The sequence below is a fragment of the Phytophthora infestans genome, genomic scaffold (assembly GCF_000142945.1).
Source record: "Phytophthora infestans T30-4 supercont1.11 genomic scaffold, whole genome shotgun sequence".
In the NCBI taxonomy this organism is placed as follows: Eukaryota; Oomycota; class Peronosporomycetes; order Peronosporales; family Peronosporaceae; genus Phytophthora; species Phytophthora infestans.
The window spans coordinates 2,776,145-2,788,418 of record NW_003303748.1 but is presented as its reverse complement, the minus strand read 5'-3'; positions in this window follow the sequence as shown (position 1 = coordinate 2,788,418).

The window sequence follows — 12,274 nt, the reverse complement described above, 5'->3', positions numbered from 1 at the left end:
CTAGTCGAGAGCTAAAATCTGCTGGACTCACCACCGCCTTGCACTCATCCATACCAAAACGCTTAAGGATGTCGTCGACATATCGGCGCTGGCACATCGTCACGCTCCCGTCAGCGTTGTACACCAATTCGATTCCCAGTACAAGCGCACACTTGCCACTGTCGGTCATCTCGAAGCGCTTCTTGAGATCGCTCTTGGTGGTTGCAATGAGCTCGGCCGAGCTACCAGTCACCAAAACGTCGTCTACGTAGACCAGCAGAAACACACAGTGACCATCACAATCTTGATGTAGAGACACGGGTCGTATGCTGAAACTTGAAAGCCGATGGAGCACACGTAGTTGTTGAAGGTCTCGTTCCATACGCGCGATGCTTGCTTGAGACCGTAGATCGCCTTCACCAGCTCCAGGCAGTCGAAGTCATCATCAAGTTCGACACCTTCTGGCACCATGCAGAACACCACCTCTTTCATTATGCCATACAGGAATGCTGTTACTACGTCCAGCTGGTCCAGGGGCCAGCCGAGGTACACGACCAAAGCAATGATCATGCGCAGCGTCACATACTTCACCACGGGCAAAAACGTTTTGGTGTAGTCAATGCCATACTTCTGCGTGAAGCCTTTCGCTACAAGGCGCGCCTTGTGCTTCTCGATTGAGCCATCCGCTTTGCGTTTGATCTTAAACACCCACTTCGTACCGATGGCCCGTTGACCGCTCGGTAACTTGGCAGTTCGGAACACATTGCGAAGTCGCATCGACTTAAGTTCGGCACGGATGGCCTTGCGCCAATGCACTTGATCAGGCCCGTTTACTGCTTCTTGGAACATTGCCGGTTCAGCTAAATCACCAGCTTCCACTGCGTTGGCACATGCTCGCCAAAATACAGGCGGAGTTGCGTCATCGTCGTCTGGGTCCTCGACGTCTTTTTCTTCTTCATCGGCCACATCACAGTCATTTCGCACACCTGATCGACGCTTTGTTTGACGCTCAAACGAGATTTCTCGAGCACTAGCTTCCTCCAAACCGGGAGCCTGCTGTGCAGCGCGCGATCTCGTAGTCATGCCGTGAACGTTACTTGTGCGGGACTTGCGTTTCCCCGCCTGCTTGAATTCCGTTGGACACGCAGTTTAGGTATCGTTGATACTGAGAGAGGAGGTCGAGATCAGAATCTGCGTCGTCGTCGCTTGGACTAGCCGTTGAAAACCCAAAGCTCGATTCGTCGAAATTGACATCGCGTCTAATCACCACCTACCCCGGCTCGATGTCATAAACTCGATACGCCTTTGACACTTCTTCATAACCCATGAACAACCCTTCTCGAGCCTTGAGGTCCCACTTGAGTCTCTTTTCCCTCGGAGTTAGGACGTACGTTCGACAACCAAACACACGCATGTGCTTCACACTTGGCTTGGACTTGTACACGATCTCATATGGAGTCTTGCTTTCGATCTTGGGTGACGATAGACGGTTCTTAGCGTAGATAGCGGCCATCGCCGCTTCGCCCCAGAAACACTATTCCAACTTGGCATGATGCAACATGCTGCGACCAATCGTGACGATAGTCCTGATAGCTCGTTCTGCAGTGCCGTTCGTCTGGTGCGCGTACAGAACCGTGGTCTGCTGTTCGATGCCTCGATCTTCGTAGAACACCTTGAGTGAGTTTGTCGCGAGCTCACGAGCTCCGTCATAACGTACGAACTTGACCCGCTTGCCGAATTGCGTCTATACCTTCGTGATATAGCTCTTGAGGCATTCTTCAGCGTCCGACTTGGCTCGTAAGCAGAAAACCTTCATGCATCCACTGGCTTCGTCAACGATGAGCAGCAAGTACTTGCTCCCACCCAACGATTCTTCTTCCATGGGGCCGCAGATGTCGAAATGAAGCAACTCGAACGTGTCGTAACTGCGTTTGTCGCGGTTACTGGGGAACGGCTTCTGGACCATTTTCCCTTGCTGACACCCGCGACAGACACTTTGCTCACTTGACTTCAAAGGTGTCTTGGCATCCTTGATCATGCCGCTGTTGACCATCTTGCGTAGCACGTTGATAGGAGCATGGCCCATGCGCGCGTGCAAGTCAACGAAGTCACTGCGTTTATCGAGCATAGTGGTGTGCGCATTCAGTAAAAATCGTCTACGAGATCTGCTGTAGCCACCACTTCCTTCGAATTTTTGGGCGCAACGTGCATGGTTTCACCACTTGAAATTTGCCGCTTTTGTTGATCTGCGGCACTGATAGCAAGTTCCTCTTCATCTTCGGCACGTAGAGCGCGTTGTTGATCTCGATCTCGCGCTCATCGCCGTTGGGCAGATCCACGCGCTCGATGATAGTCACCACACCCTTGATTGCAACGTTAGTGCCATTAGCGACCTTCAGCTCGCCTTCCTCTCGTTCGTTCAGCATAACAAACTTAATCTTGTCATTGCAGATATGATGTGTCGCACCGCTGTCGACTGCCCACAGCCCGGACATACTCTTGCCCGTCAAAACTCCACATTCCAACGAAACCGCAAATGCCACGCGATCATAGCCGTGGTCGTAGTTGTCGTTTCGCAACTGGACATTGTTGGCCCCGCGTCCACGACTGTTGCCGCCGCGTCGGCCTTATCGATTCTCATCCTTCTGCTTGGTCCAGCACTTCTCAATCACGTGCCCCAATTTTCCGCAGTAAGTACACTGGCGAGACTCCCGCTCGGTACTGAACGCCTTTGCCGCGTCTTCAGTCTTCACCGCAGAGGTTTTCTCGCCTTGTCGCTTGATATGCTCGTTTGTGAGCACCTTCACAACGTCTTGCGTCTTCAGCTCAGCAGTACTCATCTCCAGGTGTAGCACGACGTTCTCGTAGCTCTTAAGGAGACTGCGCAACAAGCAGATCGCAACGTCCTCGTCCTTCATCTTAGCGCCGATGCTACTAAGCTTGGCGCTGATGTTGAGAACTTCATTGCAGTGATACAATACGTTCGCGCCTTCAGATATCTCCATGCTGAAGAGCTGTCGCTTCAGGTAAATACGACCAGCCTTCTGCGATCCACCGTACAGCGTCTTCAAGCGCGCCCACGCGGTCCACGCTTCCTCGCAGTTGTCGCCCACGTGGTGGTAGTCCGCATCCATGTGGAGCAGCATTAATCCGAACGCGATGTTGCTCAACTTGACATATTTGTCCTTCGCACGAGGGTCCGTGAAGCTTGGAGTCGTCTCTTGGTTCACGACATGCCATACTGACTTGGTCAGCAACACACCACGCATGTAGCGGCTCCACGTCGCGTAGCTGTCACCGTTGAACTTGTCGATGGAGATCTTAATTGAAACGTCTTGCGCAGAGGACATGTTACTTGGGCTCATAACCTGATAGAAGGCACGGGTTTTAGGCAACATTGGGCTTGTACGGAGCGAAGGGAAGAGTCATCACTCGCGGAGTAGACCGGAGCGAAGGCACTTGAGGGAAAGAAGGAAGATTCCGAAGTGATTGATTTATCGGAGCTTACACAGTCCTCACTACCTAATTCATCCAATCAATTGGTGCATCCAATCACCAACATTCTGGACTCGTCCAATCATCCTACTCGTCTAATCAACGTACCGTAATTATCGCGGGATCGTGTTAGACCGGCTTGGTTACCGGTTTATGGGTACTTACCGCCTGAAACCGGTACCCCTCAATAGAAAGAAGCATAGATGACCGGAGCATGAAGGTCCTTCTACGTTTCGAGGGTGAGGCGCATGGAAAAACATGCCAAATAAGGGCTTAGAGAGACCGTTTGCACCCGCAGCGAAGCGGAGGGCTGCAATGGTCGGCGCGTAGCCCGGAGTAATTATACCAAAAAGGACGTTACAATCTAATCCAGACACCGCGCCTGGACGAGTCGAGGACTTAGCGTAAGGCGCAAGGGGGTGGAGCAGGCTGCGAAGTGAGAGAGGGGCGGGTCCTCCGCCGCAACGTCGCTAAGTCCACAGACGAGTGCCAACGCGCGAGTGTCCTACCAATATTATGATTTACCATGTCTACATGTAGTACTCGTCCATCAGCCGTTTCTCTAAAACCTGTCGAAAACCCTCTGTGCCGTTGCTTATGGAACCTTTCACAGCGGTAGCTCAGACAGGTTTCTTGAGCAGAGCAACAGACGCCATCGTCACCAAAAGCGACATCCCATAAATCCCGTAGATGCACCCAATCCTGCAGCTATACGCAAGCGTCTTTGCGATCACCGTTTTCTGCAGGGCTGGAGCAAGCCGTGACATTGCCGTCTAAAACACGGAGGTTGACACCAGTGACACATTGAATGAGCATGGTAGTCACATAAAAAGAAAGCAGCGCTGTGCTAGAGAGATGAAGCCTGCGCTACTTGTAGAGCTAAGGGACTTCTTTTCGATGTGGTCCAACAGCAATGATGCTTTTTTAGATATTCAGTAGCGAATTTGAAGGGCAGCAGCTACTTCTTGAGCGCTTTTCGTGGACGTTCGCTGTCCACTCGAACTCACTCCAGTGCGTTTCTCTGAATATTGAATTCATTAACCCCTTGGACGCGGAGCCTTGCAATAATGTCTTATGCTGTTCTGAACAGCATAAGAAACACTTGATTTCACTATGGATGGAAATCCGCAAACTGCCATCGTCGACACTTCCCAAATTGAAAAGGTTTTGATTGGTCCACGTTTTGAAAGCAACGAATTCTATTGGATAACATTTACAGCCGGATTGAAGTACCGAAGTACCGCAGATAAGAGCCGGACTATATATTTTTCCAAAATATCAAATTTCCGTTCCCCTTTCGTGGTCACCACTCATTCTTCATTCCGAGCCCCATACAGCAAATGGAGTACGTTGTGGATTTCAAAGTTGTGTGGCCGCTACTGCGCAAGGAAGGGTGGACATGGAAACCAGCAAAAGGGTTACAGATACAGTAAGTGTTATGATATTGATGCGGTTATCCCTACTAACTTTGATTATATATTGCTGTTGCTCGAACTAGATGAAGCCTGGCTGCAAGATTCGGGGCGGCAAGCAGGGAGTGAACTTCTTCAACGGCGAAGATGCGTTGCTTGCGCACGTAAAGGCGGACAAGGACCTGTGCGTCCGCCTCAATCTCACCAACATCATTGTGCGTCCCAATGCAGTTCCACTCGGTAAGCGTATGCGCACTTCAAACATGTTTCGTGCTTTATGATGACGTTTTGTGTGTTTTTGGTGCAGAGCCTTTACCATCTTCGGTCTCAAGTACACCAAAGACCTCAGCCAAGAGAGCAGATACTACAAGCAGGGAACAGCCACCGAAGAAACGTTCAAAGACGGTGGGGCCTTGTAACTCTGCAGACAAGAAGTATGAAAAACGGCAAACGCCCAATAAGATGAAGAAGACCAAAAAGCAAGAAGCAGAAGAAGCTACAGAGCGACGCCGCCGGTTGTCTTCGTTCACAAACATTTGGGGTGGTGCCAATGCTCAAGGTATGTTCGTATGTTGATGTGTGGTGTCTACAGTTGGTTCTAACTTGGAGAATGTTTAGACAGGGACGGCAAAGAGGTAGAGGCTCCGGATCAACCTGCCGCCGAACCAGAACACCACCTTAATGCTGACACGGAAGGTATGTGGTTTTGCGCATATGCTGACTTGATTACAATGCTGACAAGAACACAAATGGTTTTCAGGTAATGCTGACCAAGTCAACCCCCGATATGCTGACACGGAAGGTATATACTGATTTTTTTACGCTGACTTGAAAAATTATGTTGACGCGATTGTGTTTTCTAATCGGCAGAACGTGCTGACACCCAAAACGACGTTGACGGTCACTCCGGTGATGGCTCGAAAAGTGAATACGAAGACGACCACAACGCTGTTGAATCGGAAGGGGATGATGAAGACGAAGAAGTTGCACAGAATTCAGTAGCCGAACGTGATGATCGAGAGGATAATGAGGGTGGGAGTGGACACAGAAGTCGCTTCGCTTCGGGTTTCCAGCTGCTGTAGAGACTCATTTCGAGCACCTTTGGGTTTGCTGACGCAGAGCCAAGTGATCCTAATCTCGTTCTCGGCGAGGTCGAGAAGAGCATCGAGTCGGATGGAGAGGGCGAAGACTCAGTCGGTGTTGCAGATATGCTGGACACAGACGATGAAGACGAATCTCTTGTTGACGAATCGGTTGTTGCCGAATCAAGGCGAATTGCCGGTTTGTTGAACGAGGCCGAGTTGGAACGGCTACATATGGCAGTGGAAGGTATGTTGAAAGACGTTGTGTGTTGTGATGACAAAGTCAGTTTACTAATTGGAATTTATGCTGACAGGGTCATCCGAAGTCTTCGACGACAACCAATTAGCTGATATGGCGGCTCAAGGATGGACCGTGTACCCTGAAAATGAGGGTGCGGACATTGTCGACGACCCGGAAGTTGACAAAATGTACGAAGGTTACTGTGGACCGTCGAAAGATGTCTTGGCATCGGCCAAATCACCACTTTCCCTGTTCTTCTACTTCCTGCCGAGGGCGTTCTGGAGGCACGTTGCGCGCGAGACACATCGCTACTGGGAGCAGACGTTTGACGCTCGCCTGAAAAAGGTTGTCGCGAAAGAGGCACAAGTGACCCATCGACCACAAAAGAGTATAGACAAGTTGCGCAGAAAGTTGGAGCGATTTGAGAGGATTGCGCCGCATGAAATTGTTCAATGGATTGGTTTGATATTAGCGCACACTTTGAATCCGCGTAAGAGTTTTGAGATGCACTGGTCTACAGCCTGATTCCCGCTGGAACATTCGGCAAAGTGATGTCACGAGATCGGTTTCGAGACATTACGAGATTTCTTCATTTCTCGGACAATAAGGACCCTGGAGCAGCTAGTGACCGTGCATGGAAAATCAGACCAGCCTTGTCAACGGTGGAGAAGACATTCAAAGAAGGCTACGTTCTCGGCTCTCGTGTGGCTATTGACGAAGGTATGCTGCCATGGACGAACCACCAGAATCCGACTCGTCAATACTTGAAGGATAAACCCCACAAATGGGGTACCAAGTGTGTGATGACGTGCTGCGCGGAATCAGGATACTGCAAAAGGTAAGCTGACGCTGTCATCTTTTATTTTCGAGGTTATGCTGACGGGTCATGGGTACGGCAACGTGTTAGAGTGGAAGTTGATATTGGCAGGAAATTCGATGTCGATGGTGCACAGGCAATGGATACAAAGAGCGGACCAGCTGCAGTTGTACGAAATGTGGCGTGTGTATTCCGGGGACTTCCATATTCGGGACGCCGTGTTGTAATTGCTGATCGCTTCTACACGTCGATTCCCCTGGCACAACAGCTCCGTACCATGGGATTCAACTACGTAGGCACAATCCGGACAAATCGAAAGGGTTGGTGCAAAGCCGTAGAGTATCCATTCAAGAAACGACCAGCCACGTGCAAGCGAGGCTCTTTCAGGATGGCCGTAGCGAAGAGTAATCCGGGGCTTGCTGCTGTCGGCTGGGTAGACAACCGTTCGGTGTATTTCCTGTCGTCTCAAGTTACCGCGGCATCGACAACGGTGTGCAACGGAGGGAGAAGAATGGAGCGGTGTCAACGGTGCCGTGTACAGGTTTGGTTGATGAATATCAACGCTACATGGGCGGCGTTGATCGCCACGACCAGTTGCGACTCCAGTCATACTCTATGCAGTTGGCGACAAGGTAAGTGATGTGCTGTTCATGTCAGCTTATGAAAACCATCTAATGCTGTCCCGAACAACAGATTCCAGAAATACTACAAAAGCCTGTTTCTTGGAGTGGTCGACATGGCGGTGGTGAACGCCTACATTGTACACGCTCACGTCTGGGAGAAGGAACGCAAGAAGAAGATGTCACACTACTTTTTCTTGACAACTCTACACAGACAGCTCATTCAGGAGACGGAGTCATCCTTTACGGAGGCAGGGATTTCGACTGAGCCTACGGCTGTAGTGCGTGAAAAACCTATCGCTATCCAAGGTGACCATTCCCTCGTCCAAACTACCGACACCCGTCTAAACAACGGTGTCCATCGTTTGCGCCAAAGGCAATGCAAGGTCTGCTCCTACTACAAACCGACAGGCAAGAAGAGGGGTGGAACGTCTACATTCTATTGCGCGAAGTGCTCCGAAGGCAAGAAGGGGCAGGTGACACTCTGCAACAAGGTGCGGGGACACCAAGCAAACGAGGGCATGACCTGTGCCCAGATATGGCACATCCTGTGGCAGAATGGCCTGTTCGCTCCAAAAGCAAGTCATATTCGCGATCGTAGCCTAGCTAAGCCGTAGGGAAATACATATAGCTGCATTACAACTAGGCTTGGGAAATGGATTGAATCGGATCAATCGATATGTCTCGTCTGACTAATCCGATCGAGGTTGAATTCGTTTCGATTTTATTCGATTGAATCCGATTGATCGATCGATCGGATCCAATCAAAAATGTATGAGATTCTAGGAGAAACACAAAAATGATATAGTTCCTTGTGTTGGGATTCACAAGAAATACGTTCTTGTAGGTATAGAGTCTACCCAATGACATATAAAACCTTTACGATTCTATGAAACGATTATGACGTTCTGCATTAAATACTTGAGGTCATATTGTCGTACCGTACGTGTTGTTCGTCTAAATACTTGAGGTCATATTGTCGTACTGTACGTGTTGTTCGTCTCCAGGATGCGTTTTCCTGCAGCAGGAGTCCTAGCAAGAAGTTTTCTGTTAGGAAGTGTTTTTCGTAGGAGCCTAAGGCAGAGGAAAGTGACGAATTTTATTGTGTGTGGCTCTACGCTACCCGTCGGGACGCCGTCATGAAATCGTCGTGCAGCATCTCGTTTATCGCGGAATACCAGCAATAGAGACTCCCGGAACACATCCGAAAACTACGCCGCCGATTACGTCTGCGGCTAGCCCACTGCAGACTCCGGCGGAAAATTAATGAGCATATATCCAACAGCGTCGGCGACACGCCTTCAACGCTGTAGCCACGTCGTACCAGCACTTCTGCCTGCTTGTTGTTGAGCACCACCCAGCTCATCGAAGTGCCCGGGAACTTCCACGTCCCGTTGTGAAGCTGTCCATGGCGAGCCGAACATGTACAAGTCGCTCATCAAGAGTCTTGATTGGCGACTTGTACATGTACCTGATTCAAGATCATTGCCGCGCTGTCCGTCGTGGTACGCCCCATCGCTTACCACTTCACCGCCTGAACTATCTGCTCCTCGAAGCTCAAGTCCAAGTGTGATACCTCTCCCTGGCAGTGTCTACCAGCACATCACGGCATTGGCTCGCCACTTCTGTCTGATATTCGACGCGGACTCCAACGCCTCGACGGGATCAGCTGCTTCGTCCTTGCTTAACAGCTGTGGTTTCGGCTATTGATGCAGGACTCCTGTTATTGATACACCTGCTGCAGGAGTATCAAAAACTAGGAGTCTATAGCAAAGATGACAGATTTTTTATAATAAAAATATATTGGCCTAAAAACGTTTTTACACAAGGCTGTGAACTTGTCGATCCGATCCGATTGAATCCGATCGGAACGAAAGTGATCGATAGATCAGCCAATCGGATCACAATCGATCATGATCGGATTTGATCGAATCGATCGATCGGATTTTATTTTCGCAACCCATCCCTAATTACAACACATGGTAGCACAAATAAGTCACTCATCTTGCTAAGAACACCTTCTACGTAGTTGCCAATGCCCCTGTTAGTCTCTCTTGGGGCGCTCTGTCGTGTCCGTCCTGCCAGCCATCGCTATCTTTGTGCTGTGTTGATGCGGTGGTCAATGAGTGGCCTCTCCTGCTGGTCTCTAAATGTCGGAGTTGCATAAATAGACTGGCAAACAGTTGATTGGGGGATTTTTTTCCGCAGATCATACCAAGCCCCTATACCAGAATAATCACCGAGGAGCTTAGCAACAATCTCGTCAAAAAAGGTGCGTTTAACTACTTCGCTAAAATATGTCTTACTTTAATCAAGTAAAATCCTTATACCCTCCGGGAGGGTATAAGGATTTTGTTTAGCCTATCCCTGTCACCCCTTCGCGTCCAAGGGGTAAAACGTTGACATGTTTTGTCTGTGACTTGTACAACTCCTTTGCCGGTTCAAGTTGACAGTACTGTTTAGCAATGTGAACGGCAAATATTGTGAAAGATAAATAGTTTAAAAATAGCAAACGGAAAAGAAATGTTTTTAATTTTACAAGAAATTGTAAGCATCGCGGCCATCTGCTCGAGGATATACGTGCAGTTATCGTCGATTTACTCTTCTAGGGTCTCGGGTGTGCACTTAGTGCAGGAGATGCGTGGACCACCGCGTGGCAGAGGCTTCACCCGCCATGTGGCTATGATTCGGCGGGCGCTCTACTCGGGGATCCCGTTGTGCTCTGCAACCAACTGCCAGCTCTCCCCCTCGCGGAATGTATCACGAAATTAGGTTTTGGCGGCAGCAGAGTGGGTTCAGCAGCGACAACAATAGTCAGTCAGGAATAACACCACTGACCGTAGCAGTAATGCTTAGCCAACGACGGTGAAGTCCGCCCTAGCTTGAATATTATCCTCCATATAAACCCTTTGCGACAAGAATATCCGCCATGATGATTGATTGATCAATAAAGCCTATATTAAAATATAAATCAAGCCAAAAAACATATACTGCATTAGTAAAACGTCATTGTTTAACACTTCGACAGTTGGATACACTGGAATATCTTTCTGGAAGGTCTTCATAATGACCTCATCGGATAACACTTCTCATGCTTCAATAGTCCGCATAATTGTCGCTAGCCTCTTCTTCGCTGTCAAGTTTCATTGGGTTGCTTGGTCCGTTTCCATTTTCCACTTTTGTCTCCATCCTCGCTTGCCACAGCTCCTCGCTTGTTTAGATCGTTATTTTTGTCAGCCCTGCTTGACGTTAAAGAAATGCACTCGTCATCACTAGAACACATGCATTCCGCCTAGCACACGCACTCCTCCCTACATATACACACCTCCAACGGGTCACAACCTTTTAGGGCAGCCATCGCCCTTGAGGGGGGGGGGGGTTGCATCTGCCAAGTCCGTTGGCTCCAAGTTCTTGTCTGGCACGACCGCCGTGCTCCTTCCAGCAACTTTATCTTTCTTCTTCACATCAACATCGGCTAGCCGCTTGGGTATGTATATGGTATTCGAAGTTGTCAAGCCGTATGACGGACGGTGCATCGACTTCGTACCGGAACAGCTCCAGCCCGTAACAATGCCCAAACCGTCGCATCCATTCACCCGTTCTCCTGAATGGTGAAAGCGCGCCCGGTGGGTACGTCAGTATTTTCTTGATACCGAGCTCTAAAAGAACAGAAATGCAAACGTTTTACCTAGAAACAAAGCTAGCAATAAAAACCTTGAGCAAGCTTATATGGAAAACCATTAAGTATTTACCGTCAGCGCGAGCGTTAATGACTGACGTCAAGCGATCTGAACGCTTATGTGCTTGTTTAACTTGTCAGAGCCTTTACGCCCTTTCAAAGCCCATATATTGTGCGGTGGTATATCCTAATGTATTACAGCTTCGTCAACATTATAGATCGCACTAGGTGGAAGCGATTCGCCATAAAACTTCACCGCAAATTGCCACTGAGCTTCACGCATATCTTCCTTACTGTTCTCCCGAAGCCGTCCTGAGTGATGGTCGCCCCTCGGTTACTCCAACAACGCTTAGTTGCAGGGATTGAAAGTCCAGCTAAACAAAAAATGAGTGCTACTGCTTGCTTATGACGGCGCAAGTTGTCGAGTGTGCAGCAGCCCCCCCCGTAATATATTCGAGGGATTAGCAGTAGGATGAGGCTAGCGGCTCGTCAGCCCAATGGTTCCGTCGAAGTCCGGGAGGCACCTGAGTCTTAAGCTGGAGCTGGACGCAGACCTGGCTCTTCCTTCACACTTAACACTCCCCATTTGATCTTGTCGAAAGCGCAGCTTCAACATGATCACCTTTCAGAACTCACCACGATGTGCTTGGCATCTTCTAGCTGCGCTGCAGCTTTGACGCTTCGTCCTTCGTAGCGCTCTTCCTCCTTCTTGTCGTTCGCATGCATGAACTGGTAGTAGTAGCTTGCATTCACGCATGGCGATGATGTTTGGCTCCCACTGAACGAGCTGAGCCTTGCTGACGGTCGATGCGCCGCAACCTTCATACCATCACGGCCATGTTCGAGCGTTCTCTTCGGTAACGGCTTCGTCATTGCGTCGGCGATCATGCCGTCGGTGCCAACATGGCGAATCCGTAGCTGCTCGTACTCCCGGCGTACCAAAAGGAAC